The following is a 25,532-nucleotide window of genomic DNA, read 5'->3' as shown; positions in this document are numbered from 1 at the left end:
CTTTATTTAGTGTCAATTTAGCGTCAACCCCGTTCCTCTCAGTTACTGCAATATTCATTGGCAGGAACATAGGAATGAACTGTGGGGTTAAGGGTAACTTTTATAACAACTACATGCACACAATTTATATAATCTGCATTTAAAATAATCAGATAATCAAAGAACACAGTCAAAACCTGAGCAATGAATAGCTGACCTTTAAAGGATCGTGTGACTTTGGATCCAGGCATATTCTGCATAGTTAATTACTTGGTTAGCATCCCCCACACCAGATCTCTCTTGCTGTCTCTGAGCTTTTTACTGTTTATCTGTTATATAAAGGCCTCTAGTGCCCATTAACGTCCTGCCTAAAAGTATTACATTGAATATAAAAGCTGAGTGGAAATTAATACCCTACGACAGCTCAAGCGGCCGTATTTTCCATGACACCAGGAGATGCTGGCTCCCTTTGATGTCAATGGCTACAAGACCTTGGCTTTTCAGCTCCGATTTGTCTTCAGCAGATGACAGTTGGGTTCAGTCAAAGAAGAGAAAGGAGAGTAAAATGACTCTGAAACAACATTTTGGAATCAGGTGTGTTTAAAACCTCCTTTCCTGATCCTTTCTGAACCACGCAGGCTTGCGCTGAGGCCTACAAAGCAGCAGGTGAGAGAAGCACAGAGTACGATGCTGAAATACCTGTAAACGCACAATGGTGTTGATTTTGGTTGTTGCACGTCTCACAAGTGGTTAATAAAGGCCGTGCAAAGCCTTTGTTTTCTGAACAGCAAGAAGCAATGCCCTCCACAAGTCCCACCTACAGCTCCGTGCCCGTACCTGCGCCCTGAGATCAGCGTGACCCGGCTCAAACAAACCCATCCATGTCCACAAAATGGTGCTTTTCAGAAAGACAGCGATTTTTTCAAGGGCATCTCTTTATCCACATCCATCCTGGCTGTGTTTACAGCAACACAGGCATTAATTTCCTCCAGGGTATTTTACCACCTAGAGGGGGAAGAGCACGGAGAGCAGCAACGCAGAGACTCACAGACGCACGCAGCAGCACCACGGCCTCACAAAAACACAGAGCCTCTGCCAGGGGCACGCTGGTGAGTCACGAGAATCCCAAATTGCACACGAATGTGCCACTAAATGGAGAGTTAAAAGTAACTTTAATTAGGGCAGAAGGGCTCGCGTGGAAACACAAAACCAGAGGCTTGAAAATAGGCTTGCAGTTCAGTTAGGTTTTCTGCGATTTTTTTTTAGAAATATTCATCAGGACAATAAGTTTGGGCCAAAAAGACTCCCCCCTCCCCCGTATTTAGGAAAAATCTACACCCTTTCCAGTGATCTGTAAATAGAATTTATGGGGACAAGGACTTCTCGGTTACATTGCTACTGCAAGCATGAAATCCCAGTGGGACCAAAATAACTATATTTGCTTCTTTTTAGTAATACGAATATATAACTTATAAGGGGGAAAGAAGCCAAAGTTTAACAAGAATCGGTTTATTTCCTTTCTGAAAACCACGTTTTTTTCCTTATTTCTTTCAGAATGCAAACTGTTCTCTTCTGATTCACCAGGAGAAACCCCCTGTGAAAAGGAGGGCAGCCAGGTATTCATAGCCCAAGCTGGTTTGCAGCCCCTCCAACACCACCACTGCTCCAGAGCACTGGGATGGGCATTGCACTCGGATTTATCACCACAACGGCAGCTTCTGCTGAGTCCACTAAAGATAGTGGGGATCTCTGCACTGACCTTGGGATCAAATGCACCGAAATACCAGCATTACGTGCAGGCAAGGAGATACCGAAAGAATATAGCTGAAAAAAAAAAAAAAAAAGCTTTTCTTTGCTTTTTTCTTTTACACACAGAAGATGCGCTTGCTAGTATTTGCTGCGTGACACATATCTCCCTGCTTTCCCTGTGTAAGAGGAAAAGCAAAGGCTTGCAATGAGAGCCGAGGCTGTAGATCCAAAGAGCTCAGCGTGGGAGGACACTTGTGCCTGTGCAGAATCCCACTGAAGTCAAGCGGCCCCAGGCTCTGCCCACGCAGCTCCCTTTGCCACAGCTAATATTACAACCGTGTTTTATTAAAGCTGCCATTTCCAAATCCATCTCTAGAAGTGAATGCAGGCAGGGCTAAAATATGCAACCTGCCTTGCAGTTGATGCAAGGCACACGGCTGCATCTGCCTGAAAGTTTAACCAGAACGGATCAGGGCACCGGTCCTCAACATGTTCACAGACACAACCTTGCCATGAAGGCTGTTTTAATGCATAGCACTTCAGAGCCTTCTTGACAGACATCATGTCGAACCAGAGCTTTTTTTAGAAACAGAAAAGATGCAAAGGAAAGTTATCTAATTTTGGTTGACCTCTCATTCTCAACTCAAGGACGAGTAGTACTGAAGTAGAAGTCATTTCCATAACTGAATTGCAGAGCAGTTATTTAACAATTAATGTGTGATCCACTCAGCATATGGGAACCAAATATAAAAATAAGCATGTGAGAATTGGAGATTCTTCTGCACAAAAAAAGGCTATAGCTCCTCCACGACAGATATTTAATTGGCTACTTCTTTCTTTCTTCCTTTCCCGTGACCAAGGGAAGGAGAGGGCTATGAAATATAAAAGAACTTAACCAATTCTCCAGAAGAAAATGGAGATGAAGTGAATGACTCATTGAGCTTTCTGTGCCTTTGAAGCAGAGCAGAATTCTCTCTTTTCCTTTTCTTTTTTTTTTTTTTTTCTTTTTAATCCACAGCAGCCACCTCACTTTTTCAGTCTGCACGCACAGTTTGGACACCAGCACTTAGCAGAGGGGGCTCTGCCTTACACATCTCTCACTGGTAGAAAATCCATCACGCTGCAGCCTCGTGCTCCTGCGTCAACAAAGCCCCCGATCTGTAAGCGGTCCTCCTGGGCAGGTGTAAGGTCAGGGGACTTTGCTTTAGGACTGCAAGGAATAGGATGTGCCTCGCATCCTCCCCATTTCTGTGAGAGCAATAAGACAAAATTCGAAGTCATCCCTTCCGTAAGGAAGCAGGAAGAGGAGGAGGACATGCAACACCAAGCCTGGTGCCTGTTTTTAGACAGCTGCACAGAAGCGGATATATAACAAAATTTGTGAGTGGGCCCGTGTCCTCAAATGTGTTTCCTTCTTTCAAACTTTGAAACATTAAAACCTTTATAGCCCTCACAAGCCTGTGGGCTTGTGCTGATAGCTGGTCTTTCTGCTTTAGTCCTGCCCAAAAGACACTAACAGAGGCAGGGATTCTGCAGACCATCAGTGCACCATAGCAACAAAAATGCTTGTCCCTGGTTTAAGTACCTTGCCTTTTAATTGTATTTTGCAGTCCCTGTTTACTGCCCTACTTAAGGGCTGGGTGGTAGTAAAGACCATATGGCAAGATTTGGGTGGTGCTGGGGGGCAAAAAGGGCACATATAAAGGCAAAAATGGTCACAAGAACAGGGAACATCTGCCTCGTATCCCCGCCACAGGATTTTCACGTCGCTCTTCTCCCTAGTCTATGCCTATTACATCTTCCTGTGTCTGTTACATCTTTTGTCAAGGTTAGGAGACATGAGCCAGCACAGCTTTTGCAGCAGCAGTAAATAATTAAATTTCCAGCTTTATTTCCTCCCAGCCCTTTTGCCTGCTATCACGGGGCTCCCTTTTATCTGCGCCGCTGCTGAATGCTGAGCAGGGATACTGGCTGGCCCTTCAACGCTCACACCCTGGCTGTCCCATCCTTTGCAAGCTCACACACGGCTCGGCGAGGTTTACAAAACCCAAATGCCTCCTTCTCAGGGGCACCACTGCCTTCCCTCTGGAGATTTAAGAACGTATCTCGGCGGTATTAATTAGCGAAGCTGGGTTCGGCTCGTGTTAGCTGTTGTTTGCGTGCACCACAAAAACCATAGTGATTAATTTCCCAGAGCCTGCCAAACCGTTTTCGGGAAGAAGGCAGGAGTGTGTACCAGCACTGCTGCAGACGAAGAGAGAGGTGCATTGGCAGGGCTGCACGGTGAACGCTGGAACGAGCCTGCCTGCATTATGCTTGACACAAAGCCAAAAACAGTGCTTCATTTTCAGGACTAAATTTGCTCATAAATATGACAAACGGCTGAAAAGCTCTAAGAGAGTATGTATGTGGTGGCACATCGGGATTCTTGCATTAATTCTGCTCTACTGTAGACTTGGTAACGTGCCACTGGCCACCATAGAAATGTGCCGTAATTTTCGTGGATAAAAAGATTTCCCTGAGATCAAGCATGCTGGGAAGCAGCTTTACATTTGGAACTGCCTTCATCCCCGCAGGTCCAATTAACAGTTTTTGAAAGAAAACTTTGCTACAGTGGTATTTTCTAAAATATCAGCCTTAGGAAAAGGATGTCCTTGCTATAATGAGCTGCTAACATAAACAGGAGGCCAAAATGGCATTTTTTCCCTTCTTCGATCGATTCCCTGATAAACAAGCTCTTATCAGAACTCAGCAATCCCATTTAATGGGCCTGTGCTACTTCTGTATGCACCTGCTTAACAAAGGGCTGCAATTATGCGCTGATAAAATACTTTAGCTTGATATTACAGACCTCAGCTCCTCACTTCAAACGGCTGTGGTGGCGGCGATCATTTTTTGTTTGGTTTTGTTGCTGTTGAGGCAGCACAACGGGGGCAGGAGGACACAGGGCACCACGAGCATCTGCTGTGCCGTGTCCCACAGGTAACCTGTCCGTGCTCCTGGGATTGGCAGGGGACAGGCAACAGAAGAGAAGTTCACAACAAGACCCCAGAAGAGAAGTTCACACCTAGACCCAGCTCTGATGCTTGGAAGAGTTACGGGGCACCACTAAATCCATGCTGGCATTTCCCCTCCCTGCATGGGATAAACCAAAAACTGACTTCCACTCTGAATTTTAACCCAGCCCATCAGTCACACAAAGAATGGAACAAGCAGGTCTTTGGAGCATATCAACCCAGGACAATGCATCTCCACCAAAAAGACATCCCAGGGATGCTCTCCAACAAAAACTCTTCTGATGGGTAGCTGAATGGTGTGCTACTGTGGAAGGGTTGATATCGATTTTAGCACGCTACCGAATTTTGAACAATAAAATGGTTACAAACAACCTTACACTTGACTTTTTCTTTTGTAACCTTTTTGGGTTTAACTTATCACATACATTGCAAAAGATGGATGGAAGCGTGGACAAGCTGTTCAATGGTTTTCTCTCAATTTCTCTTGGGCCAGTATAGTGATTTGGCAACCTTGGTATGTAGAAAACATTGCCTCACTGGATCTGAGGAAACTCTGATACAGCAAATAAATAAATAAATAAATAAATAAATAAATAAATAAAACACAGTTCAGAGATAGGTGAACTCTTTGGGAGGAGTAATAGCAAAGCGTCTAAAAAAGCTGGCAAAAGTCTGCCTAATCTTCCTTGCCTCTGTCAAGAAGCATTGTCCTTCACTGGACTGGGGCTTCTGCATCCTTGACTTCTTGACTTTTACGAATTTCACTGTGACATCAGGTGGTCCTGGGCAACTTTTTGCCAGTACTGACCTTATGAAAGACTCGAACACTGCTGATGTTGAAATCAGACAAACCTGGGAGATGCCCACAGAGACAACACCTGACAGCGACCACCACTTATCCTCCACTTCACTAAGCACATTGGATGCCAAATTTCTCCTGAATACAGCTCCAATATATTCTCCCTTGTCATGGCTTACTGCCTCTTCTGGACTCAGATGGCTAGTCTGTATTTTGGGGTATCTAAGAGCGAAAGGTGAGAAAGACTGAGAAACACGTGTCTGTGTGTGCATACACACTTTTTATATATATATATGCCCACAGATTTTTGTCCATATGGACACCGAGTTTCGTTCAGGTAGATGTGGTAGGGCATCAAATACCAAGAAGACATTTCCTTGCCATCAGTTCCAAGTTTCTATACAACACTATCTGCAAAACAAAACAAAACAAAACAAAACAAAACAAAACAAACCACAAACAGCTCTCTTCTGTTTCAGTCACATAACAACCCCCACGTCAAAGGTGCTGGTTTCGATGCGATAACCTTTCCTCTGCATCGATCCACTTAACACAGAAGAGAGAAAATCATGAGAGGAATGGTGACATGCCACTTTCCAGAGCACATTTCCCTCCCTACCGCCCACACTTCAGTTATTGCATTGTCCAGTCCTGTCCAAGGAGGCTATTTTGCCTAAGACTTGCCAGTGGAGAACACAACGTGTTAGAAAACAGCTCCTGGACTTCAAGAGGACAGAGCTGAAGCATGTCCTGAGATCAGGCTACAGGCAAAAAAAAAATTCTAAAATAAAAGTATCACCTTAATTTACAAGCTGGGCCCTAGTTACAAGACATTCTTGTCTGATCTTGACTGATCTGCAGTCAGTGTGGACACAGGGCAAATAAAGCTGATCGTATTTAGAGGTTGGGAGAGCAGAAGGGGTTTAAATAGCACCTAAAAGCACCATCACCTCTGCTCCAGTTACAGCACCAGGAAATGAGTGCCCACGAAAGGACGAGAAGCTGAAGGCTGGCTACACTTCTTCTATTTTAATCACCACACCAACACATCGATAGACTCAGGGACTCCAAGAGGACACGTACAGAGTAAACAGAAAAGAGGAATATTTCAGCAGAGCACAAGCCCCATCTCCTCCTATATCCCACGTCCTGTCACAGCCTCCACCACCCCGCACCAAATCTGAGCTCCCTGAGGCAGCGTCCATCCACTTGCTCCAGCCGAGGAGCTGAGTCCTGACATAATGTTTAAAAGGCACGTCATGGGGATGCATAATTTGGAAGGAGGGGTTAGGAGCTTGCATGTGTTCACTCAGGGCACATATTGCCTCATGGTATGGAAAGCAGGGCCTGGGAGATGTGTTCACACCGCTCATTGAGGCCTGCTCCGCTAGCAGGAGGAGACCCAGCGGTGAATCTTGAGCAACTTCATGGATGCATCTGGAGTTCAGGCAGGGCAAGGCCCTGCTGGGCTTCCCCTTGAGGGGAAAACAAAGCAGGGATGAGAACGAGCCGCCTGCTCAGAGCTGAGAAAAGCAGTGAGGGATTTCCCTTACTCGAAACCTCTCCTGCATATTAACAAAGCAAACTGCGCTCCTTCCTCCCTCGATGGTTCTCCAGGGCTGCTGTTGAAGAGCACATGAGGTGAAATCTCCAATACGTCTCCAAGAAAGCCAAAGTCTTCCTGAGAGGGGACTAATTGTGGCGTGCCCACTACAGAAGAGCCTGAAATGCATGGAGCTGTACATGCAGTGCAGTTTATCACCTCCTGTAGAGGAGCTGGGAAGGAGGCAGTAGGGTCACTGCCTATCTCTTTTTCATGGGACTGGATAAAAAAAGCTCATTTTCCATCTGGGCCAGTCCTTCAGTCCAACTCCTTTTTTATTACTTGTTTTTGGTTGCCTGGGACAGTGTGTCTCAAAACGGCTATTAATAGGAAATTATAGGCAAATACAACATCTCTGCTTATCCCTACAGTAAGTGATGAATTCTTCGTGAGCAAAATGACGTGGACTTTTAAAAATTGTGGGGAAGTATTTTTAACTGTTGCTAAACTTATGGTGAGTCATTAATGACCCGGGGACCAGAAGACTGTACTTTCTGAAGTTGCTTATTATTCACGAAAACAATTAGTCAAAATTAAAAACAAAGCCCTAGAGCTTCCAGGAACTGGATACTGTTCCTTGAATCATTCATGAACAGGATGAAGACAGTAAAAGGCCATCTGGACCATCCCCTCACCCTTTGTAATGGGCATAATAACTCGAGACATTTTCATCAGCACAGGACAATAAAAATGTAGATTCCCTTCAGAAGCTTTGGATGCAGGGGAGGGAGGGAAGGAAACGCTGAAAACCAATTCCTATTCACTGACCTGACTGAGTTAAAGCCCAAGCTACATGATGTAAAAACAAACAAACAAACAAACAAAAAACAAACCAAAACAAGAAAAAAAATAACAAACCAATGAAACAAACAAGAAAACAAGAGGAGACTTCAGTATCTAAAAATAATAGCCTGAGAAGAATGCTTACACTGGAAAACCAAGGAAATAAGTTCTAATAAAAAGACTAGTGTTTAAAACCCAGATTAGACTTTTTCCAGACAACACATTTAAAAGATAGTGTATTACAAGAAATAGAACTGAGGCCATTTCTTGTCATTAAATAATAAAACAAGATACTTCTCTCCATCTCTAACCCTTTTATCTGACTATAATGAGGAGCCAGCACTTGATGTTCTGATCTCTACAGGCTCACCCACTAAAATACAACTACTGCAGGAGGAAAAAGACCCTGGTACCTAGGTCTTAAGTGCCAGGAGCACTCTCTGAAGATTTTCTGTCTCGGAATAGCTGCCTCCAAAACAACAAATGGACACTGCTCACTGAGATTTACTGCTTTTTTTTTTTTTCCAGGTAAAAGCTCTAATTGCTGTCCTCATTATTTTCAGCTACAAAGGGTAAAACGGAGTTTGGTGTTTCAGTTTAGGGAAAAATAAAACAAAACAAAACAAAACACTACTATGTGTTCGGAGTTTCCTTTACATCATCACCCCCTCATTCCCTTGCTGACCTGAGACGTAGACGTGCACCATCAGCTGCCAGCTCCAAAACAGAGCCAACAACAAGCACAGCGTCTCATGAAGCTCTGAATTTACTTATGAAAAGAAACATTTTGGTTCATTTCTCAAAGGAGGGTCGGGGAATCTGGTCTGTGGAGCCTACAGTGTACTTTTCCCTGAACATACATCTCGAGCTTAGTCTGTGATCTACTTTTTCCTTCAGTCACATATTTTCTTCCTGATGTTGCTTGTCTTTTATGCCTCAGTGCAGGCATTTTGGGACTCTTCCCTGCCAGCAGGAAACACAATTTCAAGCCATACAAGTGGGAAAAGAAGCATCCTCTACAGAGCTGAGTTTCACATCTCTTCTTTGGAAAAGACAGCGTCAGTGAAAAAAAAATAATCCTTTTCACATGGTACATTCAATTGATATTTGAAACACCAACCTTGATAGCTTCTTTACGTTGAGGTCATGACTGCACAATTGCTGACATTTTCTAACAGCAAGCAACAGCTCTAATGCCAGTGTTAAAAGCGCAGAAACGTTATAAATATATAATGAAGCATTAGAAGAGCTGCTTGCTGTTCCTTCTGTTGACTTAAACATCACACTTCATTTTGCAATCTAGAATTGAGCGTAAGTAAGTAGCTGGCTGAGGATTAAATCTAACATTTCGGGTCACAAAAACAGCTTGGAAAGGGGTGAAATGAAGGAAAAGAGCAGTTACTGGCTTCAGTGTTCATTCTGCTGCTCTGCCTCACTTCATTTGTTCCCACACCCCAGTCTGTTCCTGACACCCCTGCTCGAGTGGCTGATCTGCTTAAACCTATGGATTTGTGTTTCTTTCCCATTCCTCCTCCTGTGGTTTCAGCAGGCCTGTTGTTCTTACCCAAACTGAAGCCTGCAGTCCACAGGCTCTCCCCCTCCATCTCAAACCCTTCCTGGGCCATACACAAGGAGAGCAGCTTCCCTTTTCCCACAGAGGTGCAGTATCTTTGCCCGTCTCTACCTCACGTCATAGATACCCCAAACTTCCTTCCAATAGGTTTTCTGATTCGTGCATTATCCACCTACACAGAAGCTGTAAGCAAAATGACAAGCGGTGTTCATTGCCTAGAACATCCTTTCATCAGGGCAGCCTTTGGTACACGTTTTGCACTGGATCAGGTTTGAGACTTCTTCCCATTTCCTCCCCAGAAACATCTCCAGGGGGTTGTTCTCCCACCCAGCTCTCAGCTGTGCAAAGCTTGCTCTGAAATCCTCACAAAACAAGGAAGGCATCTGTACTATTAAATCACAACACAGCCTTTACTCCTACCACAATGACTATGTGATCACAGCAACGAGAGCTGAAAGAAAAGCCTAATGGAAAAGAGTCACATTTATAGTGGTGGAAAAAATAAAATAAAATAAAATAAAAAATAAAATAAAAATAAAAAAAAAGAGTTGTTTCTTCCTCTTAATCCTCCCTCGTTGCTTTCCATTAGCAGTTTGATAGAGAAGAGTAACATTTTTGGCACGCCTAATGCAATGGATTTTATCCCAGAATCCTTTAAGCATTTGCAATGGATGAGGGAAAGCTAACTACAAAAACTGATCTCACACTTTTACTTTGGAGCCACCTGCGTGTGAAACCTCCCAAGTGCCCAACAGCTCCAGCAAAATGCTTTGGGCTCCACAACTCCAAGAAGATGATCCTACACTACAGGCACCATCCCAACAGCCTACACCCAATGGGATCATGGCGCTTCTATTCCTAATTCTGCTGTTTATCGTTCTGGTCCTTTATCCATGGATTGAGCAGCTCTAGGTGCATAACAGGAGACTGACACCTCTCAAATGCAAAACTGAGGCATTTAAAAGAAGAGGTGTTTAAAAAGTGGTCCTCCAGCTAGCAGCAGATCTGTTGCTTAGTATTTATACCCAAACATCTTGGAAAAGGCACCTTTTCAGCCACACGCGCTAACGTTAATGATTAATGTGCTTCTATACGGAGACAAGAAGAGGAGCAGGTGTAGCAAAAAGATAACAGTAGTAGGAAAAGGGTTGTTAGGGAGCTAAAGAGTAAAGGTCAACCAACGGAGAAACAAGGATCCATCCTGATAGCTAGAATCATAAGTGTTGGAAAAGACCTCCAAGATCTTCTGGTCCAACCATCACCCTACCAATGTCACCCACCAAACCACGTCCCTAGCAAATTTATTGTCTCACAATGAAGGAAGGACAACAGTCTTTGCTGTAAATATGGAAACGTTTCCTGTTGGGAGAGAAGAAACCCTCGCAAAGCCTTTACCACTCCCGTTACGCAACTAACATCAGGCCCTACAGACAGAACTACATAATACACATGGAAGACTTGTGGCTGAGGAAGTCAAAATTAGGGTGTATTTTCTCCCTCTTCCTTTTTGTGAGCAAGCAGACATGACAGGGCAGCTAAATGAGCCATCTGAGACTTAATTTCCATGAAGCACAACTTAGGATGGAAAAGAGAAAATCAAAGCAGCCTTTAAACGAAGTTACCCATCTCGGAAATACTCCTCAATACCATAGTCTGATTTTGAAGCTTTGTCATGTGAGTGGCTTAAAAAAAAAAAAAAAAAAAAGAAATGTGAGCAGAACTTTCAGCAGTTTTGCTCCTCACGTGGGACTCACACGACTCTTCATGTGGCTCCTCACAACTCCTGGCTGGGAAGAGGAGGGCTCCTTCCTGATGACCCGCTCTGAGGAAGGATTATGGTGTTCACAAGCACAAGGACAGAGAAAATGAGGGTCATCCTCATTTCCTTCTTTGAAGATTCCTCTCAATTAACACAAAACAGCCTTAAAATTGCACTGTCAGGTGCCTGCAGCTCTTTGGAAGAGCACAGACAAGAGGCACAGATACAGTAATAGGATGAGAGCAGTAAGGCATGGGTGTATTTTGACTGGGCAATAAAGGACTGGTTTTATCACCAGAATTTGATATCCTGCACTATTCGTACGGACTGAAGAAGACAGTAAAGGCTCCTAACTTGATAACGTGAACACAGCAATCCTTTGGGAACTACCACAACAAGGAAATTCACACAAAACTTTGGCTTCAATGCCTGAGCCAGTCCGGTTATTTGGGAGATGCCAGTTCACGGGGCAAGCGCCCACCTTTAGAGTTTCAAATCCACAAATTTAGTAATCCACTAGCAGTCTGTCATCTTCCATTTAATTTCTAATGCCCTTACTGTTCTGGTCATGGATTATCCAGCTTTTGCTTTAAAAATGGTGTGTGCAGCATTAGACCCGTATTACATAAAGCCATAATACATGCAGCGTGAGAACAGTTTGGCTAAGAGCGCAAACCTGTTACATAAGCTTCAGAGGAAACTGGATTGTAAATGGATTTCGTCTTGATCAATCTGTCCTGAACTATAATCTAGCTCCCAAAAACGTTGCTGCAGTTCCCTCCATGTAAGAGAAAATCATGAATATGTTTGAGACTAGCTGGTGAGAAAATAGAGGTGTTATTTGCCATGAATGCTTACATTGGTGATGAATGAATGTTAGCATAAATGTTTCTGTGACTCTTTCTCCCTGAGTGAGCTTCACATTAATTTTATACGTATTTACCATCCATTAATGATGACACCTATAAAACCAGATTGATTTCCATTACAAAAACCTCACAAAATCCAGAAGAGGCAGGGAAGAATCACACAAATCGATGGCCTCATCAGATGACAAAGACTGGGACCTGTTCCTAAGTCCTGGTTAGTGAGGGGTCACTGCAAGCTGACAATGGCAGCTGATGGACAAATTCAGGTGTGGATTAATTCTCATAGCTGCTAAACAGGCTTTGTGCCTGAAAATGTGGCAATAGGTGAAGGGATGTGAAAGACCCACGGTTAAGGGCAAGGAATCTTTCTGATCCCTAGATATATGGATGAAAAATTTTATCTGGGAATTGCCAGCTTCAGAAAATGAAGTCCTGGCAGCAAGCAATCCCATCCCTCCTCCCAGCCAAATCAAAGAAAAAGCAAAGAACAGCTTTCTGAAGCTCTTTGCACCAAGGGAAGGCAATCAACCATGAAAAGGAAAAACAAAAGGTAAAACTGAAAAAACAGGGCTGGCTCCCTGTCTGCAAACCCAAACATTGTTCCAGGAGCCTCCAGAAGCCTGAAGAAATTTTAAGTCTCTTCCACTTATACTTGTTTTTTTTTTCTTTTTAGGCATGCCTAGAGTGGACATCAGACTTTGTGAAGGAAGCTTCTGGCCTTACAAAGAGATTTCTCCTGTTTTTCAGTTTTTACGGTGCATGCTTTTGAAATTAGACCTCTAACCTGAGTGGAGTTTCCAAATGAATTAAAAGCAGAAAAAAAATAATATAAAGTCCAAACCTGAGATTACAAACTTCTGCTATCACTTCCAGCAATCTTGATTAATTTGAGACTTGTATATTGTCTGTAGAGTAAGCAAGTGCCAGTGTAATGTCTTACGGTGTGAAGTGCCTTGTTCGAACAGACCTTACTCCCATTTGAAGGTTTCATTTCCAACAATTTTTTGAAGCTATGAAAGCTTATTTTTCCTCAAGCCTTGAAGTACCTGCAAGGACTTTTTTTCTTTTTTTTTTTTTTCCTCAAAAAGCAGTACTCTTATTACTTGTACATCTCGGAAATTATTCTAGCAGGTTAAAGGCTGATGGAGCATGGCACTCAATATCCTAATCAATGCAGCACTCGATGAGCTAGTTTTCAAGATCTTGCCAGTAATCTCATCCCTAAACCATTATGGCTGAGAATCTCAGTTAAATGGGTTAAGTGTATAAGGGAAGAGAAGAGAAACCCATAGTTTCTTTTGATGACAGCACTTGGGCTGCAACTTGGGCTTGGTCCCTTGTTGACCACAGCTGAGTACTTTGTTCTTCTGTACATACGACATTAGCTTAGCATCACCTGGAGGCTTCAGCATTTCTTTCATATATCCCTGTTTATTGACACCTGTCTAAATGCTTGTTCTTAAAATTTAGGAAATTGAGGTCTCTGGAATCTGCTAATGAAAGGTTTATTACATTTAATCGAGGGTGACTTTGCATCTGGGTTGGGTTTATTGCTATTTTAAACACATACCTACCGCATTATTAGGAAATTATATAAACCGATCAATACTCTAACATAAAAAGCAAAGTTATTTTGGGTAATCAATGAGAAAAAAGGCACAATGCATCTCCCCAGCCTTTTCAGTTTTGCTCCCTCGGTGCAGAACACCTTTGCTTTGGTAGCTTCCCTCAGTATCTACATCCTGCATCTTGTCACAACTATGATCCTCAAAAAAGCACAGGCAGAGTAATTAAACACAAATTTCAAGTTACAAAACAAAGTTGATCACATTAGCTGGTAAAACAACCCATATTCCTGTCTGAGCAAGCTTCAAAACACCTCTGTTAACTCGTGCTTCAGATAAGCTCTAAAAATAGCTTGCCCTTAAGAGAGTTTTGACCAAAACAAAAAAAACAGTTTAATAAGCATCACTCCCCTCATTATCCTCAAAGCGTTATGCCTGCCGAAGGAATTAGGAACAAAAATAGCAGTTTTATCTTTCTCAAAGCCACCAAACTTACAGGGTCCTAACAGAGTTTCAGCTTGGAGGAGTGCACCCACCTGCCTGAGCTATTTGGCTTTAGAAAAGAAAGCCAGGAAATGGTTAATGAGCTCTTCTAGCACCTTTAAGGGTAGGATGTATTACAGTCAACAGAAGAGAGAACAATTCCACAAGTTCCAGCTCAGCTCCTGTTTATGGATTATTAAGTGTTTACACTTTCCTCAAAGCACAGGACTACAGGCATCACCCGTGAAGCTAGCAATTGAACTTGGTGAATAACCTCCAGAACGAACCCAAAATTGCAAGTAGTGTAAATAACAGATGGCTGTGAAAAATACAGAACGAACACACGAGAAGACCGTACCTTTCCATGAGGCTTTTCATTAAAACATCCACACTTAACTACCTGTGTTTCTCCCAAGTATTGTTAAATGTCCGTATGAAGTTCCATCTTTCAAAAATCTTCCCTGCCACTACCAGGATGTTTACTGGTAACAAAACCTGATGTTTTATTCATGCCAAATATGCCACCGAAACATTTGTTGCACAATTTTTTTTCCTACAGAGCTGGTGTCATTGTCAGACCTGAGCATCTCATAGATATCCCACCCCCAAAATCCTGGAAATCAACCTCAATTTAGAGATAAGCAGAGTACTGTGTCCATCTGCCATGCTATTTTAAAATATCATATTTATTGACAAAACTTCACATCCAAGTGCCTGGACTTGCTTACTTTGGCCCCAAAAACTACTGCTTGTACTGGACAACATGCGAACAAGAAAGACTCTTTTTGTGTAGCTGTAGTTAAAGAACAGCCCTCATTAAATCCCTGTGCGCACCCCTGGAAAGGTGCTTGCTAGTACTTTTCCATACTAGGTATATTTATCGCTTTGAAAGATATGCAAACCTCGTGCATTTCTACCTAATACACTGTCAGAAACAGAAATTATTAACAGCAGATTGTTAACAGGATTTCTGGCAGTATTTATAAACTATCTCTGCAAGTGAGGGATGAGTCTTCCAACTCCTCCAGAAAGACCCAATATCTGAAGATAGAGAATTATAGAGAAAGAAGAGATGCTTTTAATTAAAATGATGCAAAATGAAGTGCAAGTGGTTACATACATATGGTTAAAGTACTCACAGGAGCACTGGGAAGCCAGCTGGACAAACACTGTCAGTGTCTCCCTCCTTAAAGACAGAAGGCACCCCCAGGAAACAAAAAAACAGTTAGAAAATCTAAGAAAGGTCCCAAAACATACTCAAAACCCCTCCTAGAAAACAAAGCCTATTGCTCCATGGCACATATCTAATCAAAGTGGGCATGTGAGGGTGCTTGCTGCCAGTGGGGTCTGGCTGGGGAACGGCAGCCCTCGTGCAGGGGACTCGAGCCAGCCCCGTGCTGCACCGGGAGGTCATTGTGCAAGCTGTCCGGGGCTTGGAAAAAAATATCACGAGCTAAAAATAACCCGTAATCTTTATTTTTAATGCTCGCCACTAGCTTCAGTGGTGCAAACTTTCCTAAACAGTTTGCGGATGCATTTTTGAAGCAGATAATGAAATTCTGGGACGTTCTGATTTTTCCTTCTCAGCACTAGTGTAAAAACCTAAACATACACAAACCACTGGATATGGCGTGAGAGAGTGTATCTGACCTCAAGTTGCTTTTTTTGCTGTTTATAATGCACAGAAACAACCCTCACCCTGGGACAGTGATGGAAACAGCTTTCTAAGGGTCTGTGAGTGTTAACAGGCAGTGCAAGAAAACGGATGGGAGACTTAAGCCCAGCAGAACCAGAGGGAAGAGCATCACTGAATGACACGTTGCAATCTTGTCGACGATGACATCTAAATGAAAAGGCAATGCCTGGTGCCCAGGTGAGTCTGAGGTAAGTTTAGAAGACGGCAATTCTCTGCATCTCACCAGAAACTGCTCGTAAATCAAAGGGCTGCGAGACTTCAAAGCAGAGCGCCTAATTGCTAATAAAACCCCTGCCACGCCATTTTTGAGATAACGGCATGAAAAACAATGTTTTAGGATTTAGGATTGGTTAGGTGCTATCTGATTTAGGATTGGGGTGCTATTTGGTGTTGTCATCTCCACCTGAAGAAATGGGAAGGACAACTCCACCCGCACATAACCAGGAGCTGAGCAAATCTCCTTGCACCTCCCTGCAACCCAAGCCAGGGAGTCTCAGAAAACCTCATCCCAGCAGACAGACATTAATTGTTCGAGAGGAAAGGAAGCCTTGGCAAAACAAGCCCTCTCTCTGGGCAAACACACCCCGACCCAAACCATTTTCCAAGAAGCCATTTGTAAACCAGCACAGGCACTCTGAGAGTTAACTCAGCGAGCGGTTGCTGGAAATAGCCCTGACCAGATACCAGCCTAGTCCTGAATGCGAAATGTTGAAAACCAAGTGTCCACAACTGCTGCCCAGCTGGCAGGAGCGGATTGCTCGCAACGCTTGAGCCCTCTGCACTTCACCAGACAAAAACGTCTTTCTTGGGAGATGTGACTTTACAATCGGGCGCTGTAACAAGGACTTCGATTCAATGCCAAGAGAACAATAGAAGACCCAATCCTTCCCACGTGAGCGAGCTGAATGCTTTATTTATTCAGGTCACCGTAAGGCAAACTAAGTTTTAGAGATCGAGCCTGTGTTTTTCATGTATCAAGGCCAAAAAGGACTAAATTTAAATACCACAAATAAAGGAGACACTGTTCCAGTCCTTCAGCAGATCCTCCTCACCGCTACGCCTCCTTCACGAGGCACCTGGCAAGCCAACGTGAGAGCAGCTGAGCTTCGGAGCAAAAACACCTCCTTCCCTGCTGTAAGGAACCGAGAGGAGAGAGTGCCATCTGACCCACCACTGCACAAATGCTGCAACAAAAGGGAAAAACTCTTATTTTCCCTCCCAGGCTTTGCGCACGCATGCACACCCATGTCTTCTGAAATGAATGCCCACCAGTGACCCTGCCAAACCCAGCATAACCACATGTAAGAAAACACATTACAAAAAAAAAAAAAAAAAAAAAGAAAAGCCATTTTGCAGAGTTGATTTATAAACGCTTTACTCTGGGCATTCAACTAACATTACTCAACTGCAAAAGCAGTGATAAATTACTGCATGTGCCTGTGTGACAGTAGGCAGAATATCAAATGACAGAAATAACGCTGTCTCCTTCATTGCTTGTTGTTTTTCTTCCGTTTTCATTTAAAATGCACTTTGGAGATAAGCACAAAAAGATTCCTTCTCCCAGGTCAGATGCAATGAACTTGTCCTGAAAGAATTTAACCTTACTTGCTTGTGATTCCCCAGAAACACTACAAAAAACAAAGCTTTCTGCACAGTGGGGAGAGCAGAAACAAAAAATGAAGCTTTAAAAGCCAACCACCGGGGATGCCACCAGCAAACTGTAATTGTCCCCTGTCCCAGTGCCAGACGTGAAGAATTTGCTTTGCTCATCCTCACATGGCTCTGCTGTGCAGCTATCGCCCATTACCTCACCACCTTTTTCTGTTTGGGGTTTTTCTTCGGCTATGCAAATACACGCACAGCACGACAACGCAGATAATTGGATTTTTTTTGGAAGGCACAGTTAAATTCAAGGCTACAGCTTCTCTCTGAACACCTGGGTTGAAAACAAAGCTGTGGCGGTGGGAGCTGGACGTCAGCACAGGTTTTCCTGGCAGCAATCTTCCCAGCACGGTTGGCAGCACTGAAATGTGAAAATGTGAAAAGTCTTTAAAAACCGGTATCGTTTGCAGGGCAGGATTTGACAAAGCAGCTCCTTAAACTGAAAGCCCCAAAACGAAACCCAGCAAGAGTTGTTCCCTTACCAACATATTAGCTGCTACGTGGTTTGCATATTTTGCATGCATTATTGTATATTTTGGATTACAAATCACCCCATAATCAAGTGCATGACACACGTTCTCTGATTTGCTATTAAGGTAAAATATCTTTCTGTAAAGTTACCGAGTTCTGATAGCCTTGACTAAAATCTTCCTCTTTTTGACTGACACAATTCCAAACAAAACCAAAATTAAAGAGACCTAATTGTTTTTGCAGAAGCACTCACATCTCTGCCTGCAGGTTTAGAAAACTACTTGCAGACGCACAGAAACATTTTGTTGGCAACAGCAAAGGTTTTGTTTCATATGGACCATTAGAGGAACAAATTCTTCAGCCAACTCTTGTTTGTTTTTTTTTATAAACAGAAAAGCATCTTATCTTTCCATTATTTCTCTTACTATAAATGTGCAATCTTCATCACAAAATAGGGCTCATCTTGAATTTCCATCTTGTTTTGAGTAATCAAATATAAAAGCCAAACCAAAGGAAAGAAACAGGACTCCTCCAACACCAGAGGGTAACAACCAGCAAACTCTCAGCTTTTATTTAAGGATGATGTTACAAGCACAGCTACTACAATACCAGTGAGATGACACAAGACAAAAAAACACCTCACTAAAAATTCCTTTCATAGCACACACTTCCTTTCAACCCCCTTCTTACCGCAAGCTAAAGAAAAGACTATATATAGTGTAACCTACCAGAAAGGAGCAGGAAAATGCTGCCACTTGAAGCCTAAGTGTGTACGTGTTTGGGGAGAGTCAGGGTTGAGCAGAGGCGAGATAGGAAAAGATGACAAATGGTCATCTTCTCAAAGGACAAAGAGCAAAGGTATGTGTCAGTATCACAAAAACTTCTCTTTACTGCATCCTTTGAACTTGGAAGGTGGCTTTCTGAGATGCCTGGTGAAGAACCAGCAGTATTTTACAAATATTTGGAGAATGAATGCCTCTGAGGAGTATTCACGTCATGTTCCAGTTGCTGAGGTGCTTACGGTAGGCAACCAGACTTTGTCAGGCTACATTTTCCCTCTGAATCCACCCTGAGTCATGCCCTGGAGAAGCCTCTCCCTCCATTGATGACACAAGGAACCTACTGAGACGAAACTCAACCCACACAGGTCAGAAGCAATTTTGTTTGCCAAAGACTTTGGTTGTCAAAGGCAATGAATCGTCCCAGCTGTCACCTTGCACTTTATGGAGGAATTTGATAAGATTATTTTTTTTTGAGGTTGGTTTCTTCACTGTTTCAATCACATGGCCCATTAGGCCTTGGTCCATCAGGCCAAGGGTACCTCTGTCACCCAGGATACAAGCCCCACAAACCCATTCTCATTATGAACAACCTATAAGGAACATCCAGAAGGTCTGCAAGTGTATCAGGATCCAAAAGCAAGAAAAAAAAAATGTCCTTCAGGTGGGAGGAAAAAAACTAAAACCAAGCATTTCCATTGATTTCACGGTAACCCGTGTTTTTAGACACTATCACAAGCCCTTGGGTCATAGAAAAAGAGGTGTAATAAGACTAGGGAAAAAGAGCATTGCAAAGTCAGAATTGAAGTCTTCTTGGAGCAAACGTATTGGGGCAACATTTCTAGAATTCCTGCTACAACATCTCTGCGCAACTGATACTGCCAGATTTCACCTACGTCTCCTCAGCGAATTACAAGCCATTGGCAAAAATGGACCTGCGCCCCATCAGCTAGAGCTATCTCTACTCTTTTAGAAAAAGCAGCCTTAAAGACAGAGCTTTGGGTGAACAAAAAAAAAAAACCAACACAACCAAGGGCTTTGCTCCAGGAAGCTTGACCCAGGTAGGCATGGCAAGCTCTGGCAGAGCTCAACGGGAGGGTGACTCAGAAGAGCTGCCAACATCTAGATACTGCTCCGCGTGAGGCTATTTCGCCATGATGTCAGCAGCTATTTTGTCATTTGAAATGCTTAGTTCTTCATATTGTAATCAGCACGGTGATTTCACTGAAGCCAACACAACAGAGGGCTGAACTCTACAGGTCTTCCTCCAATGGCACTGGAGAAAAGTGTTTTGGATGACGGCGCACTGTATCTTCCATGTGTTGCTCTATTCAGGCCGTTCTTTGCATTTCTGGCAGCTGGTTTATTATTATTTTTATATCACTCTTAAGTTATAAATCTGACTATTGCTAATATTATTTAGCTTCACTCTTTTAAGCTCCTCATAAGGCCACAGCAAAACAGGGTCCTTTCTGCTGAAATTCAGCAGAATTACCTTCATCAAACCCATGGTGACATGCCTGTGGCCTTCTTTTTGAAGGAAAAAAAAAAGAAAAAAAGAAACAAAACTATTTTGAATCTTAAATCCTGAGATTAGAAACAAGTAACCTCCCTCAAAATCAATAAAAGATCCCTTTTACTTTAGATACTGAGGATTAGCCTTTGTCATGCCAACATGACGAGCTATTTAGATACTGCAGAATCTTATTTTCTGTGTTTTGATGTTTATATTCTTAGAGTTCTCCCAGAAGAAAGCTATCCCACTCAACAGATTTTCTTTTGTGGTTTGGTGGTTTTATCTTTTTTTTTTTTTAATCCCAACTTCCTGGTATGCAGTTAGTTTTTAGAGCTTCTTGCCACTTGGTCCTTATGTGACCCGTGAAACAGAAGGAAAAAAAACAGAAAGAGCAGAATTATGGTATGCTTCTGCAGTTCAGGTTTTCATTAACTCATTTGTTGAGTTTACCAAACTTAATAGCCCCCAAAATAAATTCTTAGCTTATTTTGCTTGTTGAAAACAAATTACGCTTCAGGCCAGGAAGAACTAGTAATTACAGAACTGCTGGTTTAGAGAGAGGATGAGCCACCCGAATCACGTACCTGCTGAATCAGGACCATCATGGCCAGCTTGTAAACAATACCAGTTGGAGCAAGTTTCCAGCAGAGCCTCCTTGAGTTACGCAAGATAGCCAGACAGAGGTCTTTTCCCCCTTTCCAGCAAACCCTGAAGAAATACAATGCAGCTCTCCCTCCTCCAGCCCCCAGAGCCTCGTACAAGCAGTTATATGCAATGCATTTTTCTGTGTTTTAGGAATTTTTGGGTTTTTTTTAGAACAAAACCACTAAGAATTGCTTCCTGAACAACTGAGAGAAACTCGTGAAGATGGGACAATGCTGTGTAATTTTTACTGTGTCTTTTCCACCTTAATGATTCCACAATTTTGTATTTCTACTTTCAGAGTAGAAGTACAAAAGTGTTCCTCATCAGTAACCATTTGAAAATAATTTCTAAAAGGCAGGATCCCTTTCTATTTCAGTGAGCAATGGTTTTACACAGACAGGTTCCTATGCCTGTTAAAAGTCGTCCTCCTTCAAGCTAAAGCAGGAAAAATATAACAAGCACTGATAAGCACTAAGCAAATCATTAAAGATGGATTTCTTCTAAGATAAATAGCATGACAACGCAGTGGGAATTATACACGTCTGTTGTTTAATCATCTTGGAATCGATGCAATCTAACACTTATAAAAAATTATTTGACAAGTACGTGCAGGCAGTGTGACAGGGTTTGAGATCACCATGGTACCTGACTGCAAGGCTGCTGCAATGACAATGACAGCAATCCAGAGAGCTGGAGGTGTTTCGAACAAGACAGGCTCTGAGGCTTCCTTTTAAATTCCAGTTTCCTTGGCTGGAAAAAGAAAGGGGAGGCAAGTGCCTGAAGGATTGTCTTCCTTTGCAAGAGGCAAGATCTTGCCACTGGGGGAAAGAAATATAGTTATTTCCATTATTTCAATTAGCACTCAGAAAACCTCATTAAGTTGGGTTCATAGTCTATGGGAACGAAACAATTGCAGGGTGATGCAACTTACACCAGTAATTTGCCACTCTAAGAACGGCATGTACTTTCCCCTTCCCACTCCCTCGTGTCCTTTTTGTTTTGCTTTGCTTTTTAAAAACATTCCCTGACCTCCAAATTAGTAGAAAGGGGGAGCATCGCACACAGGTTTAAACCACCTGCAACGGAAAAAAATCAAATACGCTAGAGGAAAAAAAAAAATCTTTGCAGATTCACAGATACACCACATGACACTGTCTTTGTAAGGCTAGGACTGGAGCTGGCTGTTCACAAGCATGACATATGGGACTAAATTCCCTCTCTCTTCCACATCTAAAAAGAAACGAAGGATTTCCATTTCCTTGTACACCTATGAGGAGGGAGACAAACAAAAAGAGAGGAGAGCTTTTTAACAGGGAAGAGGTGCTACGACAAATCTCCCTGCAAAATGTAATTATCATAAGCAACTGCTGAGAGTCACGTTGCCTCCATCTCCATCCCCAAAACGGAAACACCAGACCCCATCCTATGCCACAAACTACTCCCCACATCAAAGTTACTAACTGCATCTGATGGTTTTGATACGAAACAAATACAAACAAACAAAGGTGAACGCTGATAGCTTTGGCATTCACGCGTGTCAAACACACCTCTGCCTTTATTTCTAGTGGCTTGGATTTCCATTGAAATTGCTAGATTTCCCTAGCCTTGCAGGAAGGTCAGAAGAAATGCTCCCTGGTTATCTCTGGCTATTTCCTCGTCCACCCTGCAAATCTGCAGGGGTGCCAGCAGCTGATAACTTGTTCCTGGCAAACCCATGTGCAGCGAGTCACAGCCTTGAGTGTGACCAGCGACCGATCATTTCCACGCAGGTTTCCAGAAAACCAGAAAAGTTCTCATGCCAATGAGCAGGTATGGTTCTGATGGGGTGAGTTACAAGAGCACCCAGCACATCATAGTGCCATGTTCTCAGGTCAGAGTGAAAAATTCAGAGGTGAGAAGGTAGACAAAGCAAAACGAAGGGCAGGAAAATCCAGAAGGGCCTGTTACAGCCAGGCTTTTATGCAAATAGAAGACTGCACTTGAAACAAAACAGTCTGAATTTATTACAGGGGCATTCCATTAACTTTGCAAAGCGTAACATTTTCCTCCCATGAGCACACAGATCTAACCCTGCCGTGCAGCACTTGCTGCACATGAAGGCAGCGTTTTGGCAATGGAGCACCCCTAATTGTAGAAGACGTACCTTTTCTGTTTGGGTTATTAAGCTATCACTTCAATATCCAAATACACGTCCTCCACGGACCTGAGAAGTCCTCCTGCTTATCCAGAAGTACAGACTGTATCGGTGATGTGCTTCACTTTGATCCAGAAAGGCCAAATCTTCTCCTCACCACCCACCTTTCCACTTGGTTTGCCTCTAGTTAGCACCAGCCAAGTCTAAAGTCTCAACAGCAAGCTTGAGAAGGAAAGACGTGCTTGAGCAGGGGAGAAAGAAACGACAGACAAATCACGTCTTCATACTATTAAGTGTAAGAGATTTGAACATTTTTGGTTTCAGCACAAAAAATCGTGTTCCGTCCGCTCTGCTGACCCAACCCTTGTCTCTGTCAAAAATATCATCAAGTGTCAACAGGATGCTGAGCAGGCGCTTCACACGAACAATGCTCGTACTGTGAATTATGTTAACCACCGGGGAAAGGAAAAAATAAAATCTATTTCAGTGTGCAACATACAGAGCTAGTCTTCTCTAAGTAAATGGGCCCGTTTGTTCATATGTTGATCTTCAGTCCTCAGAATTTATCTTCCAATAAGTCATTTTTATTAACTAGAATTAGAGGGCAAAAGAGGAAGACTTTTACAGGCTATAAACAGATGACAGATGAAGTACAGAGGGAGAAAAAAAAAAAGATATTATGATGCATCGGTTAGCTAACATTTAATGAGATGCCCAAAGACTTCATCCAACGAATGCACAATTGATTCTCTTGGTAAACCTATTAAAAACCCCTTAATGGCATCCTGTTTGAAGCTGAGATTGCCACATGATCCATTAGTCCGAAGGGAGAAAAAACATCATAAAGAAGAAACCAGCATCCTCACATGCTTTACGGCCACATGTCAGAGCCACAGCGTGCAGCACCATATGTACATTTTGGAGTACAATTTTAACAGTGTTTTGCATACCTTCGTGAAAGCAATTTTATTACAGCTTGCTTGCAATGCAAACATGCTCACTTTTATGCTGCCCTCTGCCCAACCCCAGCACTACTGCTCATCAAACCTCTGGGGTAACAAGCCTGGGTTCTGCTCGTGTCTTCCTCAATGCTGATTCTCAGTATAAGCATCACTACGAACAAAATTATACAGCTCAGATATGTAAACCTACCCAATAAAGCTTATTGTTTAGAGTATACTGGAGTATGTGGGTGCCAAGAAATTCCTATAGGCTCCAGCCTAGTTTTTAAAGCTCTCCTTTGGTCGTGCACTTCACTCCACTAAATCAGCAGAAAAAAAAAACACACAGACATGGGGTTTCGTGCAGTTTCAAAGGAAGACTTCATATGCTGCTTTAAAATAAATAATAATAAGAAAATGCACACACAGAGCAGGAACACACTGCTTCCCTTGGCCTCTGCAATAATGCAGAGACCCCACAAGCGGAGACAGCTTGCACACTCACGCATTCTCCGGGAGAGTCCCCATCCTGCCAGGTGGAGCACGGGCAGCTTTGACCTGGGACCTGCTGGGCTCTGCAACTCTGACAAAGCAAAAGATAATAATAAAAGTATCTTTCAGAAAAGCAGCAGTGTGTCCTCGCAGCTAATCCTGCGTGCCACACCTTGACCAACCTTCAGCAGCCGTTCCAAACACAGCTACCTTTCTATCCTACTGAAAACAACACACACCTCCTTGTACAAACACAGTCCGAGGCCAATTGTCTTATAACATGCTTTCAGCCTCGCTTCCCAGCCTGGCAAAATACTCATTTCAGCCAAGAAGAAAAGTGGCAGCACCTACCCCACGTGGACTGTAGCTGGGCAGCCTCTGGTTTCAGCAAGCACTGGTATATTACAGGCACCCCACTGCACTGCTGTAATTTAGACTTCTCTCTGTGTTTACCTACTCCTCTGTTTAAGCTGTAGATTTACTTCACCGACGAGACAGGACCCAATATAATCACGATTACATTTCACTATATATAAAGTGGCATTGCTTAGCCCTTCCTCATTTGGGAAAAAAAAAAAAAAAAAAAAAAATGATGTTAGGGAAAGGATGAAGCACTCACAAAGAGCACAAGTCTCTAAGGCAAACCACTCGAGATAAAAGTGGCATTTTACTTATGCTCTAACAACAGGGAAAGAAGAGCAAAGCACTAAAAGCCAGGTTTTTGACAGGGATGCATTAACGTGCTCTTCTAGATCTCCATCCCGGATGTTTGGCTGAAAGAAACCCAGGAATATTTTCTCCAGTGGTTCATGAATATCACAAATGTTCTGCCTTTATTTGCATGGCTCCATTAAGTAAACTTGTTTGCCCAGAGGTTCTTGTGTACATACAGGAAATCCAAGCAAGGATTTTCTGCACGCACCCTTAAGAAAACCCTCTTTTTTAAAGAGGGTCAACTATATTCGAGGAACACAAGCACTGCAAACCAAAATTTTTAAAATACAGAAGATGCTGGAG

General features: G+C 42.9%; 1 protein-coding gene and 1 long non-coding RNA gene across 2 annotated transcripts in view; both read right to left on the bottom strand.

Annotated features, from left to right (window-relative positions):
• Positions 1-25,532, bottom strand: part of COMMD1 (copper metabolism domain containing 1) — a 72,846-nt gene that overhangs the window by 11,931 nt on the left and 35,383 nt on the right. The window lies entirely within an intron of this gene.
• On the bottom strand, positions 16,878-24,521 carry LOC137853317 (uncharacterized). The gene is made up of 3 exons (XR_011094377.1): positions 23,092-24,521; positions 21,594-21,766; positions 16,878-17,898 (listed from the first exon to the last, which is right to left on the bottom strand). It is a non-coding gene; the product is annotated as an uncharacterized lncRNA (long non-coding RNA).

This window comes from Anas acuta, chromosome 3, assembly GCF_963932015.1.
Source record: "Anas acuta chromosome 3, bAnaAcu1.1, whole genome shotgun sequence".
In the NCBI taxonomy this organism is placed as follows: Eukaryota; Metazoa; Chordata; class Aves; order Anseriformes; family Anatidae; genus Anas; species Anas acuta.
Note: the sequence above shows the minus strand (reverse complement) of the source record. Positions and strands in the feature narration are given on the sequence as shown.